The sequence below is a fragment of the Chanodichthys erythropterus genome, chromosome 22 (assembly GCF_024489055.1).
Source record: "Chanodichthys erythropterus isolate Z2021 chromosome 22, ASM2448905v1, whole genome shotgun sequence".
In the NCBI taxonomy this organism is placed as follows: domain Eukaryota; kingdom Metazoa; phylum Chordata; class Actinopteri; order Cypriniformes; family Xenocyprididae; genus Chanodichthys; species Chanodichthys erythropterus.
The window spans coordinates 36,544,782-36,566,427 of record NC_090242.1 but is presented as its reverse complement, the minus strand read 5'-3'; positions in this window follow the sequence as shown (position 1 = coordinate 36,566,427).

Sequence of the window (21,646 nt, the reverse complement as noted above, 5' to 3'; positions counted from 1 at the left end):
TGCTATTAGTATGCGTCACATCTATGTTGCAAATCTCTACTGCATAATTGTTTATATCATCACAAAACATAACTATATTATCACACAGCTCAAATCTAGAATGTGAATAGAAGGCATGAAGATATAAATATTAACATCATGACTTTCTGATTAAAATGATGCGTATTGGGGTTGGAAAGTTTATGCTACAATAACCACACAGTGGTGCTAGAGATCCTTATATTGCTTGTGAATTGGCGGTTTGGACTAAGGTCACATGACCTTAGTCACATTCAGGTAGAAATACACCACAGACAGAATGTACTACACATTAGTACCGCATATTAATAATGTGTTTGAAAGAGAGCATTTTGCTTTATTTGCTATATTTGCCAATTGTGTATTTTATATATTGCATATCCAGTCAGTCAGTGAGTCAGATGTTTATTTGATAACCTCTCTAACAGATTAGTGAGTATTTTTGGTAACCTTATCAGTCTTTTTGAAAGATTCATTAAGAACTGCCTTTTTAAGAGTCATGTGTTCATGAATGTGTACATATATATGTTTGCTGTTGTGCAACTGCAATAATGAGGACAGTGCAATATAAATATCATTGTGTTGTTTTATTTCACAGTCCCAGTCATTTTATTTCAGTATTTTCAGTTTAGACAGATATAATTTTCCAGGTAAATGTAATTTCTATTAATGCAATCTACAAGTACGGTACATACAAAAGAATGTAACATATTTTTCATGAAACGTAAGAATAAGTCATTAGTTTTTATGAAGGAAAAACTACTTTAAACAGTCATTTACTTTTTAGAACCTTTTTACAAACTCCGTTATTTTATAGAACCTTTTTAGAAATGCATTAATATTTAGTACTTTTTTAAAAACATGCATTTATTTTTTTAGAACCTTTTTAGAAACACAATTAAATTTTAGAACTTTTTTTTAGAAACATGCAGTTACTTTTTCAAACCTTTTTACAAACTCAGTTACTTTTTGTAATTTTTTTAGAAACGCTCATTTTTTAGAACCTTTTAGAAACACAATCAAATTTTAGAACTTTTTTTAGAAACATGCAGTTACTTTTTTGAACCTTTTTACAAACTTAGTTACTTTTTAGATTTTTTTAGAAGCATTTATTAGGGCCCAAGCCAATGTAATGGCGAAGGGCCCTTTTGCAGAATTCTTTTTTTTCCGTCATCCGGGGCTTTTTGGGGGCCTTAACGTGCTCAAAAACTCTTGAAAATTGGCACACACATTGGAATCTGCGGCCATTAGGATGCCGCAAAGGATGGGACCCGGGCGTGGCAGGGGGGCTCGACAGCGCCCCCTTGAATGGTGTCTGAAAACTTGGTCCATATATCAAACATGCTAGCATGTATTTGTATGAAACTCGGCACACATTGGGCTGAACAACTTTCATGCTCTAAGTTATCCGCCAGCTCAACAGGAAGTCAGCTATTACGGGTTGTTTGAAAAACGCACGCTCTGGAATTTGATATACTCCTCCTAGGCGATTAATCCGATCACCACCAAAGAATGAAGTCAAGACATTGAGGATGTAAAATTGCGAGAAGATTTTTGATATCTCAAATGGTTTGGCCGTGGCGAGGCAACAAATTTATGGCGAGAAAAGGTAAACGGGGTTAGTTTAACCTACCGTCACCAAACTCGGGACACACATTGATCTCATTAAGCCGGACAACTTTCTAATTTAAAGTCATTAGCTCTGACCAACAGAAAGTCCGATATTTTGGTTTGAATGTGAATTTTTTTCACCCTCTTTGTGGTACCCCCCCCCCCTCCACCTCCCCCTCACCCCTCACTCCCTCCTTACTCCCTCAGTCTGACTCTTGTGTGTGTGTGTGTGTGAGAGAGAGTGTGTGTGTGAGGGTCTCTGTCTGTGTCTCTCTCTGTACTTGTTTTGACTATACTTGTGAGGACCAAATGTCCTCACTTATATTGTGGAATACTTTCACAACCCACTAGTGAGGACATTGGACTGGTCCTCACTATTTTAAAAGGCTTATAAATCAGCCAAAATATGTTTTTATTTAAATCTAGTGATGGTTACATGTTTCTGTGATGGGTTGGTTTAGGACTACGGATTGGGTTAGGTGATAGAAAATATCATTGACCCGATTTAAAATCAATGGAAGTCTATGCAATGTCCTCACCAAGACAGAAGTATAAACCTGTGTGTGTGTGTGTGTGTGTGTGTGTGTGTGTGTGTGTGTGTGTGTGTGTGTGTGTGTGTGTGAGTGAGTGTGTGTTTACCCATTTTTTGATGAACTAACTTATAGAAATATTGAACTACAAATGATAACTTCACACTCGTTTGAAATTGAACCATGACATTATATCACTATTTGGACAGGACTACTTTTCAGATACCATTTGAGTTACAACATACAAGACTTAAATCTTTGTTTTGTTTTGTTTTTACAAAGGAGAGAGTGTGTTTTCTCGACATGGGCGTTATAGAGAGTCATGTGCTGTGTTTGCAAACATTATGTACAATGCATGTCTTTAAATTAATTATTTATTGATATAATTCAAATGTATTAAAAATCACTATTTAAGTAAATTTCACTTGATTTTATAAAAGTGGCTGTTTAAAATAAATAAGTGAGCAGAAAAATCTAGACATGTATCTTACTACTTACCTGAGGCTGATATTAAAATTTGCAGGTCTTTGCAGGTTCTGTGATTTGGCTCTATTAATTAATTTTTATTTATTTTTTTCATCTTATACCACACATATTGAAATTAAATGAAAGCATGCTTTTGGTGCATAAGATTGGTGCACAAACGATAGTTCAGGGAGGTCTAAAAACACATGAAGAGAAGTGTTAGGATTATACAACATCAGCAATCACAGACATTCACATTAGACTGGATTAGATTTCTCAGAGCACTGTGGAGTTTGAGCAAATAACAGTATATATTTTGCTCTGGAATCTTTATGGAGGTTGTCTGAGAAAAACATAGACATGACAGATGAGAATGATATTCTGCACTCATTTGAAATTGACTTATGACATTCTATGACATGAAATTCATCTAAATTCATCAAAATCTTATGGATGTGGTTGTTGTGGTTTGTGATCAAATGGGCACCAGCTGCTGCAGTAAATGTGGTGTATTTAAATAACTTGTATAATATCTTTTTATGTTTACCCCCTTTAAATGCCTATTGCCCGCTGTGTACAGTTGCCCTGAAACCGGGCTTGGGCCCACCATCGCTGCTTGCAGCTATATTTAAATTTTAGAACCTTTTTAGAAACACTCATTACTTTTTATAACCTTTTTAGAAACACTCATTAATTTTTAGAAGCTTTTAGAAACGGTCATTAATTTTTGGACTTTTTTTTTAGAAACACTCATTACTTTTTAGAACCTTTTTGAAACTCATTAATTTTTAGAAACACTCATTAATTTTTAGAACCTTTTTAAAAACTCATTTACATTTTAGAATTTGTTTAGAAACCCTCACTACTTATTGGAATCTTTTTAGAAACACAATTATTTTTAGAACCTTTTTTAGAAAAACAGTTACTTTATAGAACCTTTTTATAAACTCATAAATTTGTAGTACTTTAGAAACATGCATTTATTTTTTAGACCCTTTTTAGAGATGCAATTCAATTATAGAACTTTTTTTTAGAAACATGCAGTTACTTTTTCAAACCTTTTTAAAAACAGTTACTTTTTAGAACCTTTTCGAAACACTCATTACTTTTTAGAAACACTTATTTCTTTTTAGAACCTTTTTGAAACTCATTAATTTTTAGAAACTCATTACTTCTTAGAACCTTTTTAAAAACTGTTACTTTTTAGAATTTTTTTAGAAACCCTCACGACTTAGAAGCTTTTTAGAAACACAATTATTTTTAGAGCCTTTTTAGAAAAAACAGTTACTTTATAGAACCTTTTTAAAAATGCAATTTAATTGCGTCTTTTTAGAGACGCAATTAAATTTTAGAACTTATTTTTTAGAAACATGCAGTTACTTTTTCAAACCTTTTTAAAACACTCATTAATTTTAGAACCTTTTTAGAAACACAGTGTAATGAGTTGCTTTTAAGAGTCACATTCCTCAACACTGGTAACAGCGTCATGTGATCTGACCGCCGATCATCTGTTAAAGTGCAGTGAACACACTGCGCTCTGAGGTCAGCACGGATCAGAAAGAGGTCACAGATGACCCACATCTGAACACGCCAAGGGCAGCGCCGCCATGACCTTTAGCCTAGAGGTCACTGTCAGGAGAGAGTAATAACCCAGGGGGAGGAGCAGTAGACATGCCAGAAGGTTTTGCCAAACAAACACACACGTGTGCACACTATTACACAGTGTTTACACGCAAGTGATGAGGATGCATCTGGAAATTAGATATATTTCAGCAATTAATTTTTGAGCATTGTCATGTGGTTGCTAGGGCGTTCTGCATGGTTACCAGGGCATTACTATGCATTTGCTGTGGTGTCCAGAGTGGTTGCTATGGCATTGTTAGTTTTAGTGAAGGACGTTCTACAAAAACGAACAAATGGCCTGAAGGTTTGTCATCATGATTCGTTCTGATTTGTTTGTGTGTCGTTACAGGAAGCAGCAGAAAAAAAGACACAGTGCCGTCTGTGTGTCTGAATGCTTTCATGAACTAAAGGCCCCAGCCGGAGCATTTTCATTTAGGAATTCCTCCTGAATGGACGGTTGGATCAGAGGCGTTAGTGTCGGGCTCAAAGGAGGGTTTTGGGTCTAAATGTGACCGAGTTCCTTTGAAAACCTCAGCTTTAGGCAACAAAGACAGGAGGTCCAAACACATTCTTTCCTTCTCGCTCCCATTCTTTCTTTTCAATGTTGCATGTCCAATTTCCGGCTCTGTTTCTGCTTTCTTCCTTTTCCAGCGCGGTCAGACTGAAGGTCGTTAGCTCAATGTGCCAGAGACCGACCCGCCACTGCTGAGCTGGAAGTAAATGCCCTTCACTCGCTGGACGCAGTGTGAATATGTGAGTTTATCTATTCAACCCTTATTCTGTAAAGTGTAGACAGACGTCCAGCAGTAGAGCGAGTGAATAGAGCACTTTTTGGTGCTGATGAGTTCTGAGGCATTTCACAATGCAACTTTTGCAACTAAAATAACATTTTCAAGAAAATCAGTCGCTCTGTTTTATTAAATCCTGCAACCTGTCCTCATTTTTGGTGTTATAGAAATGGCCACCCTACATAAACCTCTTCATATCACCATCCAGAAGCTCCACACCTGGTGCATTCCTGCAGCGTGGCAGTGGGAGGCCGATGGATCTTATCTTCCATCCGTTCCCATGCCAGACTCATTTGGCACACTTTATATTTGGAACCCTTCACAGCTACATATCAAGGCTGATTTCGCAAAATGTTGATGTTTTTACTTGTAGTTCTTAGGTTATATCTCACAATTCTGACTTTTTTTGTTATAGCTGTGGGGTTATATCTCACAGTTCTGACTTTTTTACTTGTAGTTGTGAGTTTACAGTATATCTCAGAATTCTGTCTTTTTTACTTGTAGTTGTGAGCTTATATCTCGATTTAGACGTTTTTACTTGTAGTTCTTTGTTTATATCACAATTCGGACCATTTTACTTGTAGTTTTATCTCAATTCTGACCTTTTTACTCATTGTGAGTTTATATCTCAGTTCTGACTTTTTTTACTTGTAGTTGTGAGTTTGTCTTACAATTGACTATTTTTAATTATTCTGAATTTATAACTCACAATTCTGGCTTTTTTACTCGTGGTTGTGAGTTTATATCTCACAATTTTGACGTTTTTACTTGTAGTTCTTAGTTTATATCTCACAATTCTGACTATTTTGTCATAGTTGTTGGTTTATATCTCACAATTCTGACTTTTTTATCATAGAAATCTCAATTTTGATGTTTATACTTGTAGTTCTTAGTTTATATCTCACAATTCTGACTATTTTACTTGTAGTTATATCTCAATTCTGATCTTTTTTACTCATTGTGAGTTTATATCTCAGTTCTGACTTTTTTACTTGTAGTTGTGAGTTTGTCTCACAATTGACTTTATCTCATTATTCTGAATTTATAACTCACAATCCTGACTTTTTTACTTGTAATTGTGAGTTTATATCTCACAATTTTGACGTTTTTTACTTGTAGTTCTTAGTTTATATATCACAATTCTGACTTTTTGTCATAGTTGTGGGTTTATATCTCACAATTCTGACTTTTTTTACTTGTAGTTCTTAGTTAATACCTCACAATTCTGACTATTTTACTTGTAGTTATATCTCAATTCTCTGATCTTTTTTTACTAATTCTGAGTTTATATCTCACAATTCTGACTTTTTTTTACTTCTAGCTCTTAGTTTTTTGTTGTAGTTGTGAGTTTATATCTTTCTTTCTTTATTTCTTTATTTATTTTATTTCAAACAACAGCCAATAAAAATCTAATAAAAATAACATATGAAATACAACAATTGTGTTACCACATAAAAAATAAACAATATCTATAAATAATCATCAATTCATTACATGTGTCTGAAAAGGAGCGGGATGAAGCAAAAGCGTATTATTTTAGTTTTATTAAATCCTGCAACTTGTCCTCATTTTTGGTGTTATAGAAATGGCCACCCTACATAAATCTCTTCATATCCCCATCCAGAAGCTCCACACCTGGTGCATTCCTGCAGCGTGGTAGTGGGAGGCCGATGGATCTTATCTTCCATCCGTTCCCATGCCAGACTCATTTGGCACACTTTATATTTGGAACCCTTCACAGCTACATATCAAGGCTGATTTTAGTCATGAATATCCTCGTTTTATCCCCCTTGTATCAATGCATTTAGGTACCTTCAGGTGTAACCCAGTCCCCATCCAGTGAGCCCCGAATCCAAACCACACACTGGGGAGGTTTCAGGACGTCGGCCCTGATTTATGTTCTGCAGGTGGCTGTGAAAGCCTGAGACGTCTGAGCAGCTTTAAACAAACAACCCTTTTAGTCATGTTTTACAACTCTGATACCTCGTAAAATCCTGGAGAGTGAGATGAATGCTGAACGCTTTCAGAGAGGAAGTGTGTTGGTTTGTTGGTGAATCGGCTGGTTATTTATAGAGGATCCGGTGAATGTTTCTGTGGTTTAGGAGGGGTTTAACTCGAGTCCAACACAACAACACTCAATCAGGTTGGTATGGAAGCTTGTTTCCACCACAGAATAAAAGAAATGAAAAAGGTAATTGTGACTTTTGTCTTACAATTCTAACTCTGTTACTCGCAATTGCAAGTTTATATCTTGCAGTTCTGATTTTCTTTATTCACGATTGAAGTTTATATCTCACAACTGAGTTTATATCTTGCAATTTTGTTTTGTTTTTTGCCATAGAATAAAAATAAGGTAATCACTTTTTAGCTTACATTTCTGACTGTTATTCTCAGAATTCTGAGTATACATCTCACAATTTTGATTTTTTTTCAAAAACTATTTTCTCACAATTCTGATTTTTTTTTATTGTAGTTGTGAGTTTATATCTGCAGTTCTGAATTTTTAAGCATAGTTGTGAGTTTATATCTCACAATTGACTTTATTTCACAGTTTTTAGTTTATATCTTACCTTTCTGACTTTTTTACTCATTGTGAGTTTGTCTCAAAATTCTGACTTTTTTACTTGTAGTTTTGAGTTTATATCTCACAAACCTGACTTATGTTGTATTTGTAAGTTTATATCTCAATTTTGACGTTTTTACTTGTAGTTCTTAGTTTATATCTCACATTTCTGACTTTTCATAGTTCTGAATTTATATCTCAAAATTTTGGCTTTTTTACTCGTAGTTGTGAGTTTATATCTCAAACGTTTGACGTTTTTACTTGTTTTTTTACTTGTAGTTCTGAGTTTATATCTCACAAACCTGACTTATGTTGTATTTGTGAGTTTATATCTCACAGATCTGACTTATGTTGTATTTGTGAGTTTATATCTCAATTTTGACGTTTTTACTTGTAGTTCTTAGTTTATATCTCACATTTCTGACTTTTCGTAATTCTGAATTTATATCTCAATTTTGGCTTTTTTACTCGTAGTTGTGAGTTTATATCTCAAACGTTTGACGTTTTTACTTGTTTTTTACTTGTAGTTCTGAGTTTATATCTCACAAATCTTACTTATGTTGTAGTTGTGGGTTTATATCTCAAAATTCTGACTTTTTTTTTTACTTGTAGTTTTGAGTTTATATCTCACAAACCTGACTTATGTTGTATTTGGAGTTTATATCTCAATTTTGACGTTTTTACTTGTAGTTCTTAGTTTATATCTCACATTTCTGACTTTTCGTAGCTCTGAATTTATATCTCAAAATTTTGGCTTTTTTACTCGTAGTTGTGAGTTTATATCTCACAAATCTTATGTTGTAGTTGTGAGTTTATATCTCACAGATCTGACTTTTTTTACTTGTAGTTGTGAGTTTATATTTCAATTCTGACCTTTTTTACTCATTGAGTTTATACATCACAGATCTGACTTTTACTTGCAGTCATGAGTATATCTCTTCTGACTTTTTACTTGTAGTTGTTTCTCACAATTCTGACTTTTTTACTCATAGTTGTGAGTTTATATCTCACAGTTCTGACTTTTTGTTATAAATTTATATCTAACAATTGACTATCTCATTATTCTGAATTTATATATCACAATTCTGACTTTTATACTTGTTGTGAGTCTATATCTCACAGTTCTGACTTTTTTCTCAGAATTGTAAGAATAAAGTCTGAATTGTGAGATATAAACTGTGAGAGAAAAGTTACCTTTTTTTATTTAGTTATTCCATGGCATAGACAAGCTTCCATAGGTCTGTGCTCTCATCTGCAGCGGGTTTGTGAACGCCGCTGTGGCTCGGCTCTGTTTCCCAGCATTCCCGCGGTTGTAGCCAGAGGCTGCTGCGCTATCAGATGCAAGACAACCGAAGAATGCTCTGTTGTTTTTTTGAGCAGATCTATGCGGGACCGAGGGGGGGGGGTGGAGGTCTGAACCGCTTTCCTGTAACTGTTCCAGGAAGACAGAGCCGTTGAAGAGTATCAGATGTCCCAGTTCCGCCCAATCAGAGAGGTATATCAGAAAACCATGAGTCAGTGACTTTACCCTGAGAACTCTCCGGAGGACCATTAATCAACTTTCCCTCTGTTCTCTTGAGAAAATTAACTGCAAAAAAGACCGTTGTTGACCAATCAATGACCAGCATGCACTAAATAGTAGCCATTTGAAACTAAATACAGGGCCACAAGAAGCTAGTGTGATCAGTGATCATCAGATGTGCTTTCATGCTGCTTGAGTTTAATGGCAGCAAAAGTGATTCTACACTGTCAAATCTGGCATGTAAAATCATCCTTTCTAAGCATAACTCAAGTATATTATAATGACAATACAGTGACTTAATTTTTTATTTTACACACTTTCCCAATGAAGGTCTTATCAATCAATATTCTCTCCATTATACTTCCTTTTCCATAATGGCACTTATGGCAACATCTAACTGAGCGGCTGTAAAGCTTCCTCAAGGTGCCATTCTAACAGGATCTCTGACTGCATGCACGCTTTTTCACGATAGACGGAAGTGAAGCTTAAGCAGCTAATTGTGAGTAGGAAGGAAGTGATGTCAGCCTATGTGTTGCTTTAAATAACAGGAAGAGAAACCGGAGCGGGTCATAGAATCTTGCGCTTATTCTACACCCTTCTCCCATCATGCATCCGTTTCTGTGGTCATTAGCTGTTCTGAGGCGATAAATGTCATGATCCCTCATTTGACATGAGTCAAAGACAGGATGTGACATCATTATTGTATCTTGTAGACTGGATATCTAATCAATTAGTGGGTCTGAAGGAAGCCCTGTCTGGTTTTGGGTCATAACGGTTTAACTATTGTTACCTCGACACTAATGATGCTGAATGCTGTTCGTTTACATAGACCAACAGTCCAACAGTCGTTTTAATTGCTAATATTTCAATGATTTATCAACACATTCACATGCCGCCATGCAAGTAAACAAATAAAATATTGAATCTTTTTTTAGTAAGAACTTTGGTAAAGTAATGTTTCACTTTACAGTAATGTTTCATTTGTTAACATCAGTTAATGTATAAACTAACAATGAACAAAACATTTGTTACAGTATTTATTAATCTTTGTTAATGTTAGTTAATTAAAAAAATACAGTCGTTCATTGTTCATGTTAGCTCACAGTGCATTAACTAACGTTAACAAATACAACTTTTAATTTTAATAATGTATCAGTAAATGTTGAAATTAGCAATTATTTAGATTAATAAATGCTGTAGAAATTGTTCATTCTTAATTCAGGTTAATTATAGTAGTTAACTAATATTAACTAATGAAATCTTAGTGTAAAGTGTTACCAGAACTTTATTTCATTTTTTATTTTAAAGATATTTATTAATTGTAATTTTACATGCTACAATAACTGTGTTTTATTGTGCTGGGTTTTAATTTTTTATTTAATTTTACATGATAAAATATTTCATTTTTTAATTAGTGTTTTATTTTGCTGGGTTTTTAAAAATCATTTATTCATTCTAATTTTATGTTAAAAATTGTTTTATTTTGATGGGTTTTATTTTAAAATTATTTATTTATTTGAATTTGAAGTTATAAAATATTTTGTTTTTTTTTAATGGGTTTTATTTTTATGTTTTTTATTTTTAAATAATTTTTACTCATTTTACATAATAAAATATTTCATATTATTTTAATAAGTTACATTTTGCTGGTTTCTATTTTTAAAAGAAATTCTAATTTTACATTATAAAATATTTCATATTTTTTATGTGTTTTAGTTTGCTGTTTTTTTTACTTTTAAATTATTTTATTTGTTTTGATTTTACAATTATAAAATATTTCATATTTAAGTTTTATTTTGATGATTTTATTTTGCAATTATTTATTTATTTAAAGTTTTTACATTTTATGATTGCATTAGTTATTAGCTTTTCAGCGAATCATTAAAAAAAATATGTATTTTTTAATATTGAAGTTATAAATGTGAAGTTATAAAATATTTTGTATTTTTTTAATGGGTTTTATTTTTATGTTTTTTATTTTGAAATAATTTTTACTCATTTTACATTATAAAATATTTCATATTATTTAATAAGTTTCATTTTGCTGGTTTCTATTTAAAAAAAATATTCTAATTTTACATTGTTAAATATTTTAAATATTTTAGTTTGTTGTTTTTTTGCTTTTTAAATAATTTTATTTGTTTTGATTTTACAATTATATCATATTTCATATTTTTTAAGTGTTTTATTTTGATGGTTTTATTTTGCAATTATTTATTTATTTAAAGTTTTTACATTTTATGATTGCATTAGTTATTAGCTTTTCAGCGAATCATTAAAATAAAAAAAAAAAAAAATAATAAAAAATTATTTATTTAAGTATTAATTTAAGGGAGCCTGTACTAGTGGAAGGAGAAGGCCTGTATCACATGACCTGCGTGACTCTTTCTCTGTGTTTGCTCTTTGTCATTGACAGATGTCTGAATCCAGTACATGTGTATTTCTGAGTTCCTCAAGGGTTTTCCAGCAAAGACTCGTTCGCACACACAGTAAGTCCGGGGCGGATAAAGCGTGTCTTTCTCTCCGGTGAGTTGCGTAAGTGACCCGGACATGTTCAGCTCGGCTGGGCAGGAACAGACACATCTCTATAATGCTGATTTTCATTTATCTCTCTCTCGGTCTCGTTTAAGACTCACACTGTGTGTCTGTTCGTTCTATCTGTTCTTCATCTCTCTTATTATCCGTCTGCCATGTGCAGGGAGCAGGGAACATTCTGGCAATGAACAAAGTTCCAGTAACGTTAATAGAACGTTTGTTCAAAGTTATCTGGTCTTTAATAATGTTTGCCAAACGTTAACACAAAAACATCATTTGTGGATGTGGCGAGGGGGGCGTGGTTTAGCGGGGTCTGCGGCAGGAGGGAGTGTCTGGGGATGTGCGGTGATTGAACGGGTTGAATGTAAATCACGAACACCTGTTTCTCGTTCCAGTAACTGGCGTGGAGACAGGATAAAACGCCAGGAGAAGCAGGAGCGTGGGAGAGAGAGAGGGACTGCTGACAGTCGGACTAAGTGAGCTGTGCTCGTGTCGTGGAGTGAAGCCCGTCCTTGGATGTGGAATTATTGAGTGTGCGTTGCACCGTCTTTTTGTTTATGTGTTGGATATTTTTTCTCTGGTGAGAATAAAGACTGTCAGCAGCCCTAAAGCCGATTCCTGTCCTCTTCCTTCCCATTACACAAAGAACCTTCGTTACACTGGTGCCGAAACCCGGGAAGGAAGACGGAAGCCGCCGCCATGCAGGCGGGGATATCGCGAGTTATCCGTTGGTGTCAGTCGGGATTCTATTTAGGGGTCAAAAGCATAGTGTGGAGGTGGCAGTTAATCCGCACCTCCGGCACCCGTTAATTTTGGGGACGAATTGGCCCGCATTTAATAAATTATTGGGGCATTTATGCTCGGGTGCCTCTTGGAGTAAGTGTACGCGGGGAAGGGAAGTGCGAGTGCAGGCGGGGGAGACTGACCGGGGACCAGTGGTGACTGCCTCAGGGGAACCGAGCGGGATCGGGAGACTGATTCTCTCGGACCGTGATGATTTTCCCCTGGAGCAGTCTCACGATGAGACGCTGAAAAATGCGTTTGAGAGGGTCAGTACGATTGACGGTCAGCCTCTCCAGCCTGGACGACCACTAACTTATCCCTATTTTGCGATTATTAAAGATAGGTTGTATCGAGTGACCCAAGACACTCAATCAAAGGAAGATACAACCCAGTTGTTAGTACCAAAGAGCCGCAGGGAAATGCTTTTCCATGCGGCTCACTCCAACCCAATGGCTGGACACTTAGGACAAACAGCGACACTAAATCGCCTCATGACCCGATTTTTTGGCCGGGCATTCACGAGAACGTGCGCAGGTGGTGCGCGTCTTGTCGTGAATGTCAGCTGGTAAATCCTCCGGCCACTCCAAAAGCGCCTTTGCGCCCCCTTCCATTAATGCAGGTCCCCTTCGAACGAATTGGCATGGACCTCATCGGGCCATTAGAGCGATCAGCGAGAGGGCATCGTTTTGCATTGGTCATTGTGGATTATGCAACACGATATCCAGAAGCAGTGGCTCTCCGCAACATTTCCGCTAAGAGTGTTGCGGACGCCCTCTTCAGTTTAATCTCCCGAGTGGGGATTCCGAAAGAAATCCTCACTGATCAAGGCACGGCGTTTATGTCACGTACGCTACGCGAACTGTACGAATTGTTGGGCATTAACTCGATTCGAACCAGCGTCTTTCACCCACAAACGGACGGGCTGGTCGAACGTTTTAATCGCACGCTTAAATCCATGATTCGTAAGTTCGTTCAAGAAGACGCCAAAAATTGGGATAAATGGTTGGAACCCCTGTTGTTCGCTGTGCGAGAGGTCCCGCAAGCCTCCACGGGGTTTTCCCCTTCGAGCTTCTCTTTGGGCGCCACCCCCGCGGGGTGTTGGATGTCCTAAGAGAATCTTGGGAGGACGGACCGTCTCAATCAAAAAATGAAATTCAGTATGTGCTGGACTTGAGAACAAAACTCCACACTTTGGGGCGGCTATCTATGGAGAATTTGTTACAAGCCCAGGACAGACAGTGCCGGTTGTATAACAGGGGAACTAATCTGCGTAAATTTGCACCGGGAGAGAAAGTGCTCGTATTACTCCCCACATCAAGCTCAAAAATTACTGGCGAAGTGGCAAGGACCATTTGAGGTCACACGGCGAGTTGGTGATCTCGATTATGAAGTAATACGGTCCGATAGGAGAGGGGCACGTCAAATTTATCACCTCAACCTCCTGAAAAAGTGGAGTGAGGCGGAATCAGTGATGCTGGCGACGGTGATTAGCGGGGAGGATGATCTCGGGCCAGAGGCGAATGTAAAAAAACAATCCCTCGCTCTGGCCCCGGGGGAGATCACCTTTCGCCCTCACAGCTCACTGATGTTTCCAAATTACAGGCTGAATTTGCCGACGTGTTCTCTCCCCTACCGGGCCGTACTGACCTCATTCAGCACCACATCGAGACAGAGCCGGGCGTGGTGATTCGCAGCCGGCCGTATAGGTTACCTGAACACAAAAAAAAAGTGGTTCAGGCAGAATTAGAGGCAATGCTTGAAATGGGGGTAATAGAGGAATCCAGCAGTAACTGGCGAGCCCGATAGTTTTGGTCCCCAAAACAGACGGCTCAGTACGGTTCTGTGTGGATTATCGCAAGGTGAATGCAGTGTCGAAATTCGACGCGTATCCAATGCCGCGTGTGGACGAATTGCTTGACCGGCTCGGTACAGCTCGCTTTTATTCGACACTGGACTTAACAAAAGGGTATTGGCAGATCCCCTTGTCTCCATTATCCAAAGAAAAGACCGCTTTCACGACGCCGTTTGGATTACACCAATTCGTGACCCTTCCGTTCGGGCTGTTCGGGGCACCGGCTACCTTTCAGCGACTCATGGACAAGATCTTACGGCCCCATGCTGCGCATGCGGCTGCCTATCTGGATGACATTATTATTTTTAGTAATGATTGGCAGCGGCATATGCAGCATTTGAGGGCTGTCCTGAGATCGCTGAGAGGGGCTGGGCTCACGGCCAACCCGAAGAAGTGCGCAATTGGGCGCGTGGAAGTAAGGTATCTGGGCTTCCACTTGGGATATGGACAGGTGCGTCCCCAAATTGATAAGACAGCAGCGGTTGCAACCTGTCCGCGTCCCAAGTCCAAAAAGGAGGTAAGACAGTTCCTCGGGCTGGCGGGATATTACAGAAGGTTTGTTCCTAATTATTCGGACCTCACCAGCCCGTTGACTGATCTGACTAAAAAGGATGCACCAGATACGGTCCAGTGGACGGAGCTGTGCCAGCAGGCCTTCACCCAGGTGAAGGCTGCTTTATGTGGCGGGCCGTTACTTCATTCCCCTGATTTCTCTCTCCCCTTTGTTGCAGACAGACGCGTCGGACAGAGGGCTGGGTGCGGTCCTGTCCCAGGAGATAGAGGGTGAGGAGCGGCCGGTGCTGTACATTAGCCGCAAGCTCTCTAAGAGAGAGGCTAAGTACAGCACCGTGGAGAAAGAGTGTTTAGCCATCAGGTGGGCCGTCCTCACCCTCCGCTATTATCTCCTGGGGCGGGAATTCACCCTCTGTTCGGACCATGCCCCTCTGCAGTGGCTCCACCGCATGAAGGACACCAACGCGCGGATCACTCGTTGGTATCTTGCTTTACAGCCTTTTAAATTCAAAGTGATCCACAGGCCGGGTGTTCAGATGGCTGTGGCCGACTTCCTCTCCAGAAATGGGGGGGGGGCTGCAGGCCGGACGGCTCCCCGGCCTGAGTCGGGCGGTGGGGGTATGTGGCGAGGGGGGCGTGGTTTAGCGGGGTCTGCGGCAGGAGGGAGTGTCTGGGGATGTGCGGTGATTGAACGGGTTGAATGTAAATCACGAACACCTGTTTCTCGTTCCAGTAACTGGCGTGGAGACAGGATAAAACGCCAGGAGAAGCAGGAGCGTGGGAGAGAGAGAGGGACTGCTGACAGTCGGACTAAGTGAGCTGTGCTCGTGTCGTGGAGTGAAGCCCGTCCTTGGATGTGGAATTATTGAGTGTGCGTTGCACCGTCTTTTTGTTTATGTGTTGGATATTTTTTCTCTGGTGAGAATAAAGACTGTCAGCAGCCCTAAAGCCGATTCCTGTCCTCTTCCTTCCCATTACACAAAGAACCTTCGTTACAGTGGATCTTTCAGGTGGTCTGAAGTGTTTCAGCATCTACAGGAGATTCAGCTGGTGTGAGATTACTCACCGCGACGCCGCAGTGAATCACAGAGAGACAGACAGCACATCACATCCTTCATAAATCTGTCACTTCATCACTGACATACCTGCACAGGTGAGAGCGCCACATTTCCCTGCTTCTCCTCCAGTTCCTGAGGAGAAGCAAACACAGACCCAGATGAGTCACTAGTAACAGGGAACGTTCTGGCAAGGTTCTCTCGAAGTTAAAAACGGTAACATTCGTTCAAAGTTATTTGGTCCTGACGTTAGCACACAAACAAGCGCTGCATCTTTCCCCATAGACTCCCACTGTAAACTTGATGATGCATAAAAACGATCACGACCGGATACTGTCTGTGACTTCACGTGGTTCCATCGGAGCAGGTGGTGTTAAATTCTGAAGGCCCTTCAGGAGCAGCTCAGTTAAAATGGAGTCGAGTGATCTAAAATTGAGTGCAGAAGATTAGAGACAAAAATCTGCTTGTCCTGCAGAACAGATCTCACGTCCGTCTCTGACATCAAACATCCTGTTTCCTCTTTTGTTGTGGTTGAGCAGCAAATTTGAGCCTGTTGTTCTTCCTTTACTGGATCAAAGGTGACAGAAGTTCCTCTCACAGTGTCAGAAACTGGTTACGGTTCTTAAAACCACCGCGACAGAACGCTGACATTTAGCACTAATCCTAAAATAGCAATATAACCAGGAACGTGAATAAAGAAGGTCTTTAAGACCACCTGATGTGTGTGTTGGGGCAGATCTTGACATGAGTGAACAGGAAGTGCTCTAAGTGGCTTTAATGTGGCGTGTTAATGCAGAAATCAATAAAGAAACGAGTGACGGATGACGCTTCACAAGACTAAAACAGATAAAATATAGTTTCTGAGGGAACCTGATGAGGTCTGATATTTATTATGCTTTCATTTCCTGGGAATGTGTCAGTGGTTATCATGGATTATCACGGTTATTAACATGCAGTAATATTATCGCTTTGACTGCACAGATGAGAACAAAACACGGCTCTGTTGAGCTCAAAATTGATGAATGTGGAACACGAACTGTTTTATTAAAGTGAAACGATCTGTATTGTTTAAACACTTCGATGTCATCCTGATGTGTGGAATTCTCGTCTCCATGACAACACCAGATTCCTGTGATGTCTCCGTGACTGTGGAATGCGATGGAATAATTCCAGAACACACCTGCTTCCTGCAGACAACAGGAAGTTATTGTTCTAGTTTTACAGTGATCTCCTCTCGTATAATCTTTCTCTCTCGGCAGGTTTGAATATTTCATGTCGACAGACTCAGCGTTTTTCACTCGCGCTGATGCTTCATTTTCAGATTCTCTGGGAATCTCTCCTGCTGTGAGGCTGTTCGAGGACACCCAAACGCTGCAGATGTGGGCGGGACTTCCTGTCTGTCTGACCAATGACAGGCGGGAGATGAATAAATATGAATGCATGGTGTATAAAGTACTCAAACCATACTTGAGTAAAAGTATATGACTTTGGTAGAAGTTAAAGTCACTGTTTAGAATGTTACTTGAGTTTTAAAGTATGTGATTTTTATACCTAAGTACGAAAAGTATTTTTTTGATATTAAACATACTTAAGTATTAAAAGTAAAAGAATAAGTAAATGTAAAATACAAAAGGAGCAAAAAATATTATTAAAGGCTGTGTTCAGTTTTAACTCTGTTACATTTTGTTTCTTTGAATTTAAAAAATGGCTAAATGTTATTGTAGGTTTTAAATATAAAAAATACTAATATATTAATTATACATTGATCGTTCATGTTAATTCATAGTGCTTTATAACCAATATAACTTGTTAAAATGTTGAAATTAAAAATGAACAATACTTTTATTAACCTTATTTAATGTTACAAATGGACTCTTATTAGTGTTACTATTTCATATAAATCCAAACAGTCATTCTTAAAAATGATCATCTTTACACACAAAGGCATAGCATGGGTCTATTATATGTAGAATTTCACACATTATTTGCCTTTATTTTAGAAAACTTATCAAAATATGTGTTATAGTGCCGATATAAAAAAAAAAGCTGAAATCGAATACATTTCTGATTTTTCTGTCGCTGCATGATGAGAATACAGTTTAAATGTGCAGCTTCACTGGATAATGAATGCATAACGGCGAACAAATGGATATAAACTAATGCAAATGAATGGTAACAATCGTGACATTAAATAGTTGGTGTTTTTGTCACATTGTTTTAACCGCTTGAGGTACTGCTAATGTTAGCATCCTCAAAACATACTGCTGTTCTCCGCTAATGCAGCATCTACTCAACAAACTAATGACTGTATAACGATATGAAAACGTGCACTGTAGTGTACACTGTATAACACACAGATTTTGAAGTGTCCCACTCCGTGAAGCCCTTGTGACGTGTCAAAACAAACTCTGCGAGGCATCAGTGATAGTTTTTATTTCACACGTGATTTCGTTTTAGTTATTTTAGTACTTCAACTTAATTTACACCAGATTCCAGCACTAAGAAGGCCATGAATCGTCGTGTTTCAGATGATCTCTGCTTTCTCTCAATCCACATGAATAATTACAGACTTCTGTGGAATTCCATCAGAGAACCGTGTGTCCTGAACCAGAACTGCAAAAAATCATGTTCTTCCTCAGGGTTTCTCCCGTACAAATATCTTAAATCAAGAAACACTTACTTAGTTTGTGCTTCAAAAAAGAGCAGAAATCTGCTGATGGAGTCAGCCCTTTAATGAAGTTTATTTCTGACCCGTCGGCAGATGTTTGTTCTTGTTTAGCGACGCTCCCCGACACGTTCATTTCCACGAGCTCGTGTCTGAGGCTTCTGTGGTGTTGAAGGTCACCTTCAGCTGTCGTCACGCAGAGAGAGGAAGGATAAGAAACGGCCCCTCTGGACACGGAACAATGAGAAGCACTTCCTGTCTTCCATCTGCTACTTCCTGATTAAGGAACGCACAATGAAGATCTGTGTGTCGATAACAGAGAACAGATCGTCATCTCGCGTCTATCAAGACTCGTGTACACGGCGGTGATGATATTCCCTCTATATGATGAAAACACGTCTGATGTTGCCAGATGTTTGTTCTTGTTTTAAACATCAAAGTTTGTGATGGAAAACAAAACAAAAATACTGAGGAAGAACATCAACGATTATAAATGAATGATTAAATCCATTTTGATGCTCATTCTGTTTTTCTCATGATCTGCGTGTGTTTTGACGGTGTGACTCTCATGTCAATCATTTCTGTGTCTGCTTTAGTGAGTGTTGAGTCAGGTCAAGGTGTGTGTGTGTGTGTGTGTGTGTGTGTGTGTGTGTGTGTGTGTGTCATTAGTGCAGTGTTTTCCCAATGTGCAGTGAAGCGCTCAGAGATTCTCTGCTGCATTATAAATGCTGAAGGGTGTGTGTGCGTGTGTGTGTGTGTGTGTGTGTGTGTTGAGCTGTAGTTCAGTTTTTAGGTGTAAATCTGATCTGTTTTTCATCAGCGTCATGTTTAACGCAGTGACCTGTTTCAGGTAATGATTGACAGCTCACTGGAATATTTCGCATTATTCCACCCTAAAAACTCTGAACTTTTAGCAAATGAATGAACTGAGATTGAGTTCAGGTCAGTTCAGAGAGGATGATGGGCTTTCAGATGTCTGTATGAACAACACAAGTCAAGTCTATAGCTCTTTATGCAGTACAGATTCAAAGCAGCTCTAATGAACAGATCAATGATGCAAAATTCAATTTCAGCTGTAAAGCCGCTCTAAAAACACAAGTGTCATTATTCACATCGATTCAGCTCAAGTTTTGCTCTCATCAGTGCAGTCAGATCGATAATTACTGAATTTTACCCAGCTAACAAAAATATATCCCATTAAGTTATTAAACGTTATTTCTGAATGTTCAAAAAATCAATGCTTTAAAAACCTTGTTTATGCAAATATTAAGGAAACACATTGTATCATTCTTCAAACATTATGTGAACGTTACTTCTGAAACAAGTGGAAACATTTAAGAAACGTTAGACAAATGTTCAACTAAAATAGTTCAGAAAAAACGTTCCATGAATGATGTACGCGGGACGAATAAGGCTTTTAAAGTGTAAAAATATATATATACTTAACTTTGAAGTTTTATTAAGTGTCAACAATGAGATTATGTGGTTTTTATAATCAATTAACACTGATTTTGTCATTTTTTTACAAAATTTGTCACTAATGATGATATTTTCAATCAACGCTAACAGGCTGATATGCAAAAGGACAATCAAACATTTTATATTTAGTACAAGTTTTAACATTTTCCATGTTTTATAGCGGTTGCACCGAATGACCTGATGTTTCGGCACATGCATATGATCAAGAGAAAACATGAGTTCATCAAATTTAGTTACTTTGCTTCACGACCATGTGCTCCTTTACAGGTGTCTGAATGATGTCACATCCTGTCACATGATTTTAATCACATGACTTGATCCAAAATGGTCCCTTTATATCAGTTACTCCGAATGACATCAATGAAATTAATTTTTCCAGACATTCTTTCTCATAACAAATGACTTCTACACATAATCTTAATATGATTTTGCACTATGTTGATATATGATGATATAAAATCATGCCAGAATAAAAAAATATATACATTTATTACATTTTAAGATATTTTAATCACAAATGAAATGGCTGTATTGGACGGTTAAACCGAATGACACTTTAAAATCTTTAAAATACCTTTATATGAAGCAAAATATAATTAAAACCTTCTGGATTCAATAAAAGAGATCTAGTTGTACTACCTTACATACTTTGGATGTCATATCTTTGTTTTTTATTAATATTAAGGCCTTTGGATAAAAAAGGACCCGTCACGTCACTGTTTTTGTGTTGATGTTTTGAGAGTACACCAGAACGACTGACAGATGAACAAAACAAACACTTACAGTGACGTTTCTGCATTCAGTCGAGGCTTTTATACAGTGCCAGGTTTATTAGGCAATAATGAAAGTCAATCATGTAGATTATAGACTACAGACTAATTACCCACAACTCCTCTGTCTGTCTGTCTCTCCTGAGCTCTTGTTTTTCATTTGTGTCAGTGGTTTACTTTGCCTGCAGGTGTGAATCTGACACACACACACACACACACACACACACACACTATATATATATAAACATGCTTTATGACTGTACGTAATCTGAATTTTTCAGTCATTCCAGTTCTTACATGCATCTGAATAACTGTGATGATGGAAATATCATTTTCTGTCTTTCATTTGTCATCAAGTGAACCAGATGAGACAAAGGTCAAATATCAGGCTTTTTTTTAGTTTAGTTTATTTTTCCACAATATAAAACATACATGCATTACAAAACAAAAAAAAAGATTCTCAAAATTACATGTTTTTCTTAAAACAAGAAAAAATATCCACCAATGGAGTCAAAAAAATGAATTTTTTGTTTTTATTTTAAGCAAAACTCACTTCATTTAGATAATTTTTTCAGAAACATCACTTAATATCCAGTCATTTTGCTTCTCCAGTAAATATATGTCTTTATTTAAGAATGTTTAGATAATTGTACTGGAAAACAAGACCAAAAACTTTAAGTTTTTGTCAAATGTTTTGCTTGTAAAGTGTGTGAATCTTTCTTTACAGTAAATGACACTTGCTCTGATATTGAGGCTTCATGAGTCAGTGTTCAGATGAGACGATCAGAATCTGACGATCGATCTGTTCAGGGTCTGGAGGAGTGAGGATGACGTGTTTAAACCATTAACTGTGAGCCATTTGAGACGCAGCGAT